The following is a 12,471-nucleotide window of genomic DNA, read 5'->3' on the forward strand; positions in this document are numbered from 1 at the left end:
AAAAAAACGGGTATTTATTTGATGGACAGACCAAAAATAAAATATGGATACTCATTTGAAGGACGAAGTGAATAGTTACAAAGTAGCCTCTCTTTTTTAGCTAAAATTACTACTTTGCCCTTAATTCATGTTAAACACTTTATGACTAGAAAGTTTCGTGGTTGTGAATTATTATTGATAAAATATGATCAATTAATAATTAAAAGGATGGTTATGAATTATAGATAAAATATGGTCAAATCAGGATTAAAAATTATTTTGATCGTGAATTATAGATAAAATACTGTTAGTTGTTCATTTACAATCAAGGAGCTTAATGTTTGATAGTTATTATAATGATAAAGGGTTTGGCAAATAAAATCACGATTTATTTCGAAATTATAATTTTAACATGAATTTTGAAGTGTGACGAATTATATAACCACATTTTCAATTTTTACAATTTCGTCCCTCAATTTTTTTTCAAATGAAGGTCGAACTAAGTTACCGCGAATTGGTCTAAGAATGACATGTCAAAACTGTCATGGAAAAGGCCACAAGAATATGTAAAATTGTATGTCTTTATGTGCCTAAAATTATCTAGTGGTAGAGTGATTAATGTCTAGATCTTGGGTTCAAGTCCACAATAGCGCGATCTTTAAATTTACTTATTTAATTGTTAATTGCTAATTTAAAAAAATCCATATCCTTGACAACATTATGACGATCGAACAAATTGGAGGATAAAATTGTAAAAATTGAAAAGGTAGTAATTGAATTCACCATATTTTAAATATCACGTAAAAGTTATAATTTCTAAATAATTTTTTATTTTACCTGCCAAAATTCCTAATAAAATAAAGATAAAAATTATAAGAATGACTATTTTATTATTTACATTTACTTCGTATGCAATAAAGTAAATTAAAGATATTATGACAGAGTGCATATCTATCCATTGTGTTTCTTTAAAAAATTAGTACGCACTCCGTGCGATGCACGATCATAATAAATTTAATTTTTTTGAAATTAAATTATACTACTCCCTCCGTCCCAACCCAATAGGCTCGCTTTCCTTTTTGGGACGTCCCACTCCAATAGGCCCAGTCTAAAATTGAAAATAATTAGAGCTCTAATTAAAATTATAACTACTTGATTAAAGGGATATACACCCCTAATTAAAACTCTAAAAACTCTCATAATTCACTCGCCACTTTTTTTTCTCCCCTCTCCTTCTCCCCTCTTCCGCCTTTTCCATTCAAAACGATGAGCACCACCGCCATTTCCACGGCCTCCGTCGCTCCCCTTCTCCCCTCTCCCGGCCATGGCGGTCTTCTCCCCCACCAGATCTCGGAACCTCTGCCAAATCGTCTCCTCTCCACCCGTCTTCTTTAGCGGTCTTCTTCTACCTCTGTCGCCGTCTCCACCGCGTGCTACCGTCTCCGCCTTCCATCGCGTCCTCCGTCGCGTGTACCGCCTCCACCGCCTCTACTCTCCACCTTCTCCACCTCGTCTACGGTCTCCACCAACGCCCTCCGTCGCGTGTACCGCCTCCACCGCCTCTACCCTCCACCTTCTCCACCTCGTATACGGTCTCCACCACCGCCATCCGCCTCGTACATCGGGATCCCCGGATCTGGTGAAGGAGACGATCTGGTGAAGGAGACGATTTGATGGGGTTGTAGATCTGGTGAAGGAGACGATTTGATGGGGTTCCGTTCTTGATTTTTTTTGGAATTTTTTCTCATAATTTGCTATATTGTTGATGGGGTTCCGTTCTTAAGTTCTTGATTTTTTTTCTTGATTTTTAAGTTCTTGATGGGGTTCCGTTCTTGAATATGCTCTGTTGGTTGCAGATCTGGAATTCTGTGTTTGATTCCTCTAATTAATTTCCAGATTTTCCCTTGATTAATTCGTGCAATAAATTGCAATGCAAATTTAATTTAGTTAAATTAAACGAAAAATGAGATAATGAAGCAAATATGATTAAGGAAAAATAAGAGAACATTTAAAACCTTAATTATTGGTGGACCACACCATTTACCTACTAAAAAATGAGTTTCTTAATCTCCGTGCCGAAATGAACTGGGCCTATTGGCCTAGGACGGAGGGAGTATAAAATTATTAAATTATCGTCATTTAATGAAAATTACGTACATTGAAATATAAAATTTACATACATATTATTAAAATAAGATTTTATTAAAAAAGAAAGGAAAAACTGAAGAACCTAAACCCTTGAAAGCACAGAAAAGCAGATTAAGGGTCGAGCCTCATTAAAACCTCAGAGAGAGGAAAAAGAGTACTCGTCTAAGAAGAAAAAAGTGTAGGAAGCGGAGATGGGAGAATCTCAGAAGCTCCGGCCGAACCATTGCCCCTAGATAAACCCGGCTTCCCAACACAAGGAGAGAACAAAAAGGAAAAGTAACGCAAAAAAGGGGAAACAAAATACGAGAAGCAAAAGAAAAAGTAGCAGCGGTCATAGAAAGAACCTCGGCCGGTAAGACGCCGTCGCCGAAGTCTTTCTCCAGCGGACGCACAGCAAAGAAAAGGATGCTAAACAGCCGGTGAGACGCCGTCGCTGAAATGACATCCTCCCCAGAACAAAGGTCGTTTCCGATAGCATTACTAACCGTAATTTGTAATGGTAGTGCGAATATATATTAAAAAAAATTACTATCAAAATAAATATTCTATATCAATATAAAATTATACATAGTTAAAAAAAAGTAAAAAATATATAAATTATCGTTGACTTTCTTGAGACAACAATAAAACAATACATTGCAACTTCAAAATTGTTAGCCTTGGATTACACACATAAGCGATAAAGATCATTTATTGCCTAATCATATTTCATACTCTATTGCAAGAATAAAATTTAATGGTATTGATTCATGATGTTATTAGGAAAGTTTTAATTCAACATATTAATATGGTTTGTTTATGTTAGTTTTTCTCTAAGAATGAGAAGAACTTGGAAATTAAAATTCGCAGATTAAAAATATATAGACTAAAATATTTTTATTAAATGTGGTTTAATATAGACTAAAATAACAATGCCCTTAACATTTTTTTATGAAAAATCTTGTAATACACATTCCTCATAAAGTAGGGGGATTCAAATATTTTATGAAAATTATATTTACATATCTAATCTATATATAGGTTAGTGATTGTGAGAACTACATTTTTCGTGAGAATGTGAGAATATCATACTGAATCTATAATGTTAATGCACTTGGCAAAAAAATTACACAAAACAATTACTTATTATATTAAATAAATCTAGATCACATATGTTCAATTCTACCTTTTCACATGAAAAAATAAATTACTGATCTACAAATTTATATCAAAATTAATTCAAATCATACATTTTTTTCCCTATTAGGCTAAAGAGTTCTAAAATGAACCAATATAATTTCCTACATCTTAATTGAATTTTATAAAAATATTATAATTAAAAAACATGTTAATTAAACTCAATTGTACATAATTTAATTTCATATTTTCAAATACAACTAATATGAAATAAATTATTAGAGAAATCCAAACATATGACAAAATACAAGAAACCAATTAAATGCACTATAATTTGTATCTCTCTATAATTAAAAAAATATAAATACTATAAAACAAAATAAACTATAAATACCTCATGAAAAAACATAAAAATAGTGAAAAATAAAATAAAAAATCATAATAAAAAAATATACAAATACTTTCAGGCTTGAATAATAAAAATGTAAATATTTTTCATGATTTCCAAAAATATGTATATACAAATAACAATAAAATAAATAAATTTAAAAACCAACTTCCTTTAAAAATCTAACTTGTATAAAATAAGAGAAAAGAGAAAGAGAGAAAATTAATTTTGAAAGATTTAATTTGCATATATTTCTTATTATCTATTTTCTATATATTGTAAATTAAATTAAAGCTCTTGTCATTATTTTTAATTTGATGCGCATATTGAATACTTTTATATTAATCAAAGTGTACAAATTATAGAAAAATGAAAAAAAATTCTAAAAATGAAAATCAATTTTAAAGAAAAGAAAAAAAGTGAAAAAAATCGCAAAGAAAAAGTAGAGAGGGAGAGAGAGTTTCGATTAATTACTAAATTTTGTTGAATAGTGTTAGGCCGGAGGGTCTCGAATAGGTGTATGGGGGGACCGGGAATACACCTATGGGCTATTTTTCGAGTTAAAACGAAATATTAAATACAAACTGACTCAACCTGTTTACTGAAAAGAGTTTTGTCAAAACAGGGTTGACGACTAATACTGAATACTCTTCAGTAAGGAGTTATCAGTTAAGTCACAGACTTTAACTGATACACGTAAGGCTTCAGTCGATTTGATAAACAGAGATATGTTATGAATCTTACTGACTATCAGAACATAGATCAGTTAGACTGATAACACACGCAGCGGAAAACTTTTATTTCGTAATAGTCTGTGTAATTAAACACGTTGTCAGTCGATAGGTTTCTCTTTGCAATTAATCAGTTTTCAGTTTAAGAAGGTAAGAGCACAAGTAAGAATGTAAGTACTGAAAACAGTAAATCATGCTAAAGTACTATCCTAGCCACAAGACTCAGGAGCTCAGAACGCAAATCATGGAATTCACCCAAGGAATGGACGAACATTTTAATGAGGCTTGGGAAAGATTCCAAGAACTCCTCCGCCAGTGCCCGCAACATCAATTTACCAATGTGATGTTGATGCAATTTTTCTACGATGGGTTAGTGCAAACTGCCCAATTCATGGTGGACAGCACGGCAGGAGGGAACATAGTTCGGAAGACTGTAGCAGAGCTGAAAGAAATATTCAAAACATTAGCGGAGAGCTCTCAACAAAAGTCGGTGCATGGAAAGAGAGTTGAGGCCAGCACTGTGACGCACCAGTATGAGCTGTAGAAACAATTAGCGTCAATTATGAGAGATGTGCAGCAAATAAAGATGGGAAGAATGGAATGTTGGATTTGTATACTGAAAGCAAGAACTTTTTATGCTTGTATACATTGATTCCTGTGTTCACTATTTTATCTCCTATCTGATTGTATTCATGATTGCATATGTATGTTATTTATCTCTATATAAGTAGATTATATGGTGTGTTGTAGATCACAGAAGACCGTATAATTGGAATAACCTTAAGAGATAAAATATAATCACAACCGAAATAACTCTAGGATAAGTTATTGGTTTAGGCTGCGGTATAGATGGAAGTAGTTTGTCTTGACTACTTATCTATACTGGTACGTCATAACGTATTGATAGGACCACAATGAGATGTATTCTTCTATCTGACTTAAGTGAAGAATCAAGATCTCGGTAACTTATATGATCTTAATACTAATAAGATTTCAGATATATATGTTGATTCGTTTATCACTTTGATTTACTATGAGTGAGAGTTATATAGTAACTTGAGTACTCTGTATCTTGGGTGATAGTAGTTAATATATGATATTTGATTATCTGTATTAGTACTCGTATCCGATAGAGGATAATGACATCCCCTTAAGGAGCTCAATAATGTTTATTGCGTTAAACCCTGCAGGTTGATTAAGTTCAGGCGCAATAATAAGTTTTGAGTGATACTGCTTAAGGATTACAAAGAGATTAATTAATTTAAGCTGTCAGAGCTCTAATTAATTAATGGATGTCGGATATTTTAAATACGAGGATTTAATAAGTCTAAATACAAGCCCCGACTCAAATGCCGGCAATAAAGGGGTAAGTCAATATTGGTTCTCTAGTGGAATGAACTGATATTTATAAATTAATTATGGTCTGGGCTGACCGTAGATAAATTAATTTATTTGAGGCCCATCTTTATTCCTTGTATCTGGTCCCTAGACTGGCCCAATGTCTCCTAGCCCAAGTAGGGCTAGAAATCGTCCCTGCACCAAAACTGGCGCCCCCTCCCTTCTTCTGTATTATAAAATGCAGCTGTCAGCTCTCAGGAAACACACACTGATAATTATTAGGGTTTTTGAGAGCTAAGGAGGCGCAGGAAACGTGTAGGGTGATTTCTAGCTTGGGACTTTCATAGCTCGTTGTCCATCCAACGGTGAAAGCTGAGCGGGATACAGTCGAGAAGATCAGAACTTGAGTCTTTCGACACGATCATCAACGACCTCTGCATCCGCTTCACAAGTAAGTAATTCCTAACACCTATGTGCAGCTGTTAAATTCATAGGAGCATGTTTAAGATTAATCGTTGTATGATAAATTAATAATAACTAAGAAACGATCATCGGGCAAAGCGGAACGTTAATTCAATTTAATATTCCTTCAATTGGTATCAGAGCCTAAGATTAATTTCTTGGCTCTATTATTAATTTATGTACGATTAATAATGTGCGTTGTTTTTTAACTGCTGTTGTTCTTCGTGGTCTGTTGATTCGTGGAATACGTCGTTTGACGTTGTAATCGTTTTTCACCGCGAGAAAATCTGTGGTTAGATTAGGTTTCTCAAATTGTATTTGTTTTTCCTTTGTAATCTGTAAAACTGAGGAACGAGACAAGGACGACGACGAATCAACGACGGATAAACGGTGTGAAGAGGACGTGACGGGTGCGGTGCGGCACAGGCTGCCGACGCCGAGGGCAGCGCGCGCACGAGCGCTTGCGCACCGTGCGCCGCGCGCACCTGGTCAGGCTGCCGAGCACGCCGCTGCTGCTGCCGCCGAGAGTACCGTGCGGGGCTTCTGCGTGCGCTGCTGGTGGCGTGCGGGTCGGGCGAAAGAAGGGAAGGCAGGCGGCACGGGCTATGCGCGCCCGGGGCCGCGCCTGCGCGCTTTGCGCGCTACGCGCCCAACTGATGAGCCCATGTTTGTGCTCGTTTTTCTTGTGTGTTTTAGGTCTAGATAGAGTCCTTTTCCTTTGTTTTGCTAGAGTCTGTCGCCTGGGAGGGCGTTGTTCCAGGGCATGCCCGTTCTTTGGGCAGAAGGTGCTTTCAAGGCATAATGCTGCTGCATTCCGCGAAAGACGCATGAGTTTGAAGCAGAGGAGTTTGGGACACTCAGAAACCTGTTTTGGAGACCAAAAGTCCGAGAAGCAGGATGTTGGGCAAACCGACCCTTTTGCCCATAAGTACCACGCGGGATCCCGTTGTATCAGAAGAAGATCGTGGGCAGAAGGTACAGACAGAGCAGCGAGGTCAAAAGGGCAGAGGAGTCTGCCAGGGCAGAGAAGTCAAGCTGCCAGAGGAATCAAGGTGCCAGGGCAGAGGAGTCTGCCAGAGAAGAGAAGTCAAGCTGCCAGAGGAATCAAGGTGCTAGGGCAGAGGAGTCTGCCAGGGCAGAGAAGTCAAGCTGCCAGAGGAATCATCCGACCGGAGCAGAGAGATCATCCGCCCAGAGCAGCGAGATCATCCGCCCAGAGCAGCGAGATCATCCGCCCAGAGCAGCGAAATCATCCGACCAGAGCAGAGAGATCATCCGCCCAGAGCAGCGAGATCATCCGCCCAGAGCAGCGAGATCATCCGCCCAGAGCAGCGAAATCATCCGACCAGAGGAGTCATCCGAGCAGCGGAATCAGCTGGGCAGATGGTACAGACGGGGCAGAGAAGAAGAGTGCAGAGGATGTAGATAAGGAAAGATATCCAAAACCTTATCTCTTGAGGTTTGGATAAGAACAAATCAACCTCCAGATCAGGATGCAATCTCGGGCAGGAGGAGCCCTAATTCCAGCTCACTCATTTTGGGCCCAGCCTGTGTAGCCCTAACTCATGCCTATAAATATCACATAGCTGTGAACCATTCAGGGGGGCGCGGGGCGCAGGAAAGAAGGAGAAGAGAGACCATTGCTGTAGTTTTACTTTCCATAATTAGGTAGGAGTAGTCGCCCCTTAAGGGCCTAGCAGTTTAATTTTCTGTTTATGTTTTCTGCGGCACTTTTGGCCGTAAGTACCCTTTTTTCTCAAGTAAGTTTCTATTTCAGTTTTTACTTTATGTTTTCCTTTATGTCTTTTGCCTTTGCTATTTATTTTATGTTTGGCTAAGTTTTATATTCTGATTTGGGCAAGATGATCTAAGCATGAACACTTAACTCGAGAGGTCTAATTTGGGGCATAATAACTGTATGAGCATATTCCCGATACACTAGGTTTGATTCCAAAAGGCTTTAATAACTTGGTTAATTAATTGATCACTAGTTAACTAGGGAGTTTTGGTCACAAGTAATAATTTGGGCATAAGGCGAGTTGCCATCGACCTCCAAAATAGTACAACTGGTGTTGGAGCCGTGACTGCTATGAAATATCGGTGTAAGAGTCAAGTGGTCTATCTAGTTCTTAAAGCATTCTGGGCAAAGCACAACTAGCGATAGATCGTCGCAGAGAGCGTGGATGTTGTCCGGGGTAGTTGATTTCCATTAGCTGACCCTTCTAAGGGATCATAAACTGAAAGGATAGATTGGGCAAGGGGTTTTTGCGTGCGTGACAAGTGACAATAGGGGCGCAACAATTCTTATGCCTATAACCACTGGTATGCGAGTATAGTGATTTATCTTTGCACCAATGATCGAGTGTCAGTTCATGTTTAGTGATTCGAACCCAAGTCAGAATTGTTTTGTTATTTGATTTATTTACCTTTGTTATTTCAGTTTAGTCGGAAACCCTGTTCTGCCCATAAGTTCGTTGTGGGCAGAACACTGCAGAAAACAAAACCTTTTTAGTGACACCCTTTGCAGGAGAAGTTACTGCTCAGTTCCCTGTGGATTCGACTCTGGACTTACCGCTAGCTAGTCTAGTTGTGGGCACAGGATAAATTTATTTGCGCGAAGCTCAAACGACAGCTCCATCACCAGCGGGCGGCGCGCTGCCGCTGCTGCCGCTTGCGTTACCTTCGCCGGGGCCTGCTGCTGCTGTTGCTGCGCGCAGGAGCGTGCTGGAGGCGCCGAGGGCCGCTGCTACTGCTGCTGGACACGCCGAGGAGGCCGTAGAGCTATTTGATGTTTGGGGAATTGACTTCATGGGTCCTTTCCCTCCTTCATGTGGTTTTTCCTATATATTGCTTGCGGTTGAGTATGTGTCTAGATGGGTGGAGGCAATCCCGACTGTCACCAATGATTCAAAGGTAGTCATTAAATTCTTGCAAAAGAATATTTTGACTCGATTCGGAGCACCGAGAGCGTTGCTTAGTGATGGGGGTTCGCACTTCAACAACAAGCTGCTAGCAAGCGTTTTGGCGAAGTATGGAGTAAAGCACAAGGTGACGACTCCATATCATCCTCAAGCTATGGCACTCCTCAATGATCTTCGGCCATTCATGCTCCCTAACACATCGCCGAATAAAGCCATCGGCGCACCTCCGGTATAGGTAAGGATCCTCCCAATAATAAAACTTGACATCATGGAGGAACTTCTTCTTTTGATAGTGCGATAACCCCTCGGGAAGAGCTCCAATAACCAAGTAGTTGCTATAATCGGCATACCAAGGATCCTTAAATAGTACCGCCCAAATCTGCTCATCGGGGAAAGACTCATTAATGGCCATCTTTGGATCATCCCCCTCAATCGGATTCTCCAATCGAGACAAGTGGTCAGCTACCACATTCTCACATCCCTTGCGATCTCGGATCTCCATATCAAACTCTTGCAGCAATAAGATCCAACGAATCAAGCGGGGCTTGGAGTCCTTCTTTGTGAACAAGTAGCGGATGGCGGCATGATCAGTGTAGACAATTGAATGAGTTCCAATCAAATAAGAACGGAACTTATCAAAGGCATACACTACAGCTAGCAGTTCCTTCTCCGTGGTAGTGTAGTTCATCTGCGCAGAATCCAAGGTTTTACTAGTGTAGTAAATTACCTTGAACAACTTATCTCTCTTTTGCCCCAACACAGCTCCCACGGCCCAATCGCTAGCATCGCACATCAACTCAAACGGGGCACTCCAATACGGTGTGATCAAAACTGGCGTAGTGGTCAGTGCAGTTTTCAACTTCTCAAAGGAGACGAGGCACTCATCGGTGAAGACAAACTTCACATCCTTCTCTAGCAAAGCACAAAGTGGCTTGGACAGCTTGGAGAAGTCTTTGATGAAGCGCCTATAAAATCCTGCATGCCCAAGAAAACTCCGCACCGACTTCACAGACGTAGGAGGCGGCAACTTCTCTATAGCCACGATCTTAGCACGATCCACCTCTAAACCTTGGGCAGAAACCTTATGCCCCAAAACAATGCCTTCTCGAACCATGAAGTGGCATTTTTCCCAATTTAGCACTAGTGCCGTCTCCTCACAACGCTGCAACACTTGAGCAAGATTGTCCAAACAATTATCAAAGGAGGAACCAAAAACAGAAAAGTCATCCATGAATACCTCCATAATGTTTTCAATCAACCCATGGAAAATCGCCATCATGCAGCGTTGAAAAGTGGCAGGAGCATTGCAGAGACCAAAAGATATCCTCCTAAAAGCAAAAACGACATAGGGACAAGTAAAAGCGGTCTTATGCTGATCCTCCGGGGCTATCATAATTTGATTGTAGCCCGAGTACCCATCCAAGAAACAATAGTACTCATATCCTGCCAAGCGGTCAAGCATCTGATCAATAAATGGCAAAGGAAAGTGATCCTTACGTGTGGCTGCATTTAAAGCTCGATAGTCAATGCACACGCGCCATCCTGTGACTAGCCTCGTAGCTATAAGCTCATCTCTCTCATCCTTAACCACAGTCATGCCTCCCTTCTTAGAGACAACTTGAGTTGGGCTCACCCACTCACTATCAGAGATGGCATATATGATTCCTGCATCCAACCACTTGAGCACCTCCTTTCTCACAACTTCTTGCATCGCCGGATTCAAATGTCGCTGCGGCTGCACCTTAGGCTTGTATTCCTGCTCTAATAAAATACGATGCATGCAAATAGAAGGACTAATTCCTTTGATGTCAGAAATAGACCATCCTATAGCAGACTTGTATTTCCTCAACACTCGCATCAACTTCTCCAACTCCAACGGAGATAAATAAGCAGACACAATAACAGGAAACGTTTCATTCGCACCCAAAAATTGGTACCTCAAGTGCTCAGGAAGCGGTTTCAGCTCAAGTTTGGGTGCAGCTGCAAGTGCAGCTGGCGCAGGAAACTCAGCTCCTTTTTCCGTGGACTTGCTTCCCCCATCAACAGGTTTGTGAATATCTATGTAAGGCACAGGATCGATGGGATGGCTCTCTACGGCTTCCAGCTCTGCAATATAATCTAAAATCTCATCACACGCCTCATCAAGATTGGAATAAGGATATAAGGACTGTGTGATGCACTCCTCCAAAGGATCCTCTACAGCTGCAGGAAAATCCACCATAGTATCAATTAGGTTGCAATCCTCAACTTGTGGCTCAGCTGGCTTCTTCATCGCATCATAGATAGACAACGTCATCTTCTCATCATTGACACGGAAAGTCAGATCTCCCTCCTGAACATCTATCAACGCACGGCCCGTAGCTAGAAACGGACGCCCCAAGATCAATGGAGTATTCTTGTCCTCTGGCATGTCCAATACTACGAAATCTGCAGGAAAGATAAACTGCTCCACCTGCACTAGAACATCCTCCACAACTCCCTTGGGATAAGTAAGGGAACGATCTGCCATCTGCAAAGCGATAGATGTAGGCTTGATTTCTCCAATCTCCAACCGGTTGAAAATAGAGAGAGGCATCAAATTGATGCTTGCCCCTAAATCACACAGAACACGTGAGAAATTCTGCCCTCCAATCACACAAGCTATAGTAAAGCTGCCAGGATCCTTCTGCTTCAATGGTAGCTTTCTTTGTAGCACAGCACTGCATTCCTCGGAAAGATTAATCGTTTCATATTTCCCCAACTTCTTCTTGTTGGAGACTGCATCCTTGAGGAACTTGGCATAGCCTGGCATATCTCTCAAAGCATCAAGTAAAGGAATATTGATATGCAGCTTTGAAAATACCTCCATAAACTTGGCTAACTTCGCATCCATCTTTGGCTTTCCCAGGCGATTCGGGAAAGGCGCTACAGGCTTGTATTCTGGCCTGGGAAACGTAGGAGTAGGATTGGGCTCCTTCACAGCAGCAGAACTCGATGCCTTAGAAGTAGGCGGCGAATCGCAAACAATCGTCTCCAAATCCTCCTCCTCAATGATCTCTACACCTTTTTCCTTTCCATCCTGCAGCTCTGGATGATTCTGATACTGAGTCCTGCTCCTTAGATGAATCGCATTACACTGATTTTTAGGATTGATCTCAGTGTTGCTAGGAAACTTTCCTGGTGTGTGCTGCGCAGCTGCTTGGTTGGCAATTTGACCAACTTGAGTCTCCAAAATCTGCACTTGTTTGGACAGTGATGAAACATGATTTCCTATTTGACTCACTTGGTTCTCCATGTTGGTCTTCCACGCACCTACATTCGTTTCCAAACCACCTATCTTTCCCAACACCTGCTTCATCATGTCTTCCATCGAATCTTTCTTGTGCTCATTGATAACTCCTCCGCTAGA

This window comes from Salvia miltiorrhiza, chromosome 4 (assembly GCF_028751815.1).
Source record: "Salvia miltiorrhiza cultivar Shanhuang (shh) chromosome 4, IMPLAD_Smil_shh, whole genome shotgun sequence".
Classification (NCBI taxonomy): domain Eukaryota; kingdom Viridiplantae; phylum Streptophyta; class Magnoliopsida; order Lamiales; family Lamiaceae; genus Salvia; species Salvia miltiorrhiza.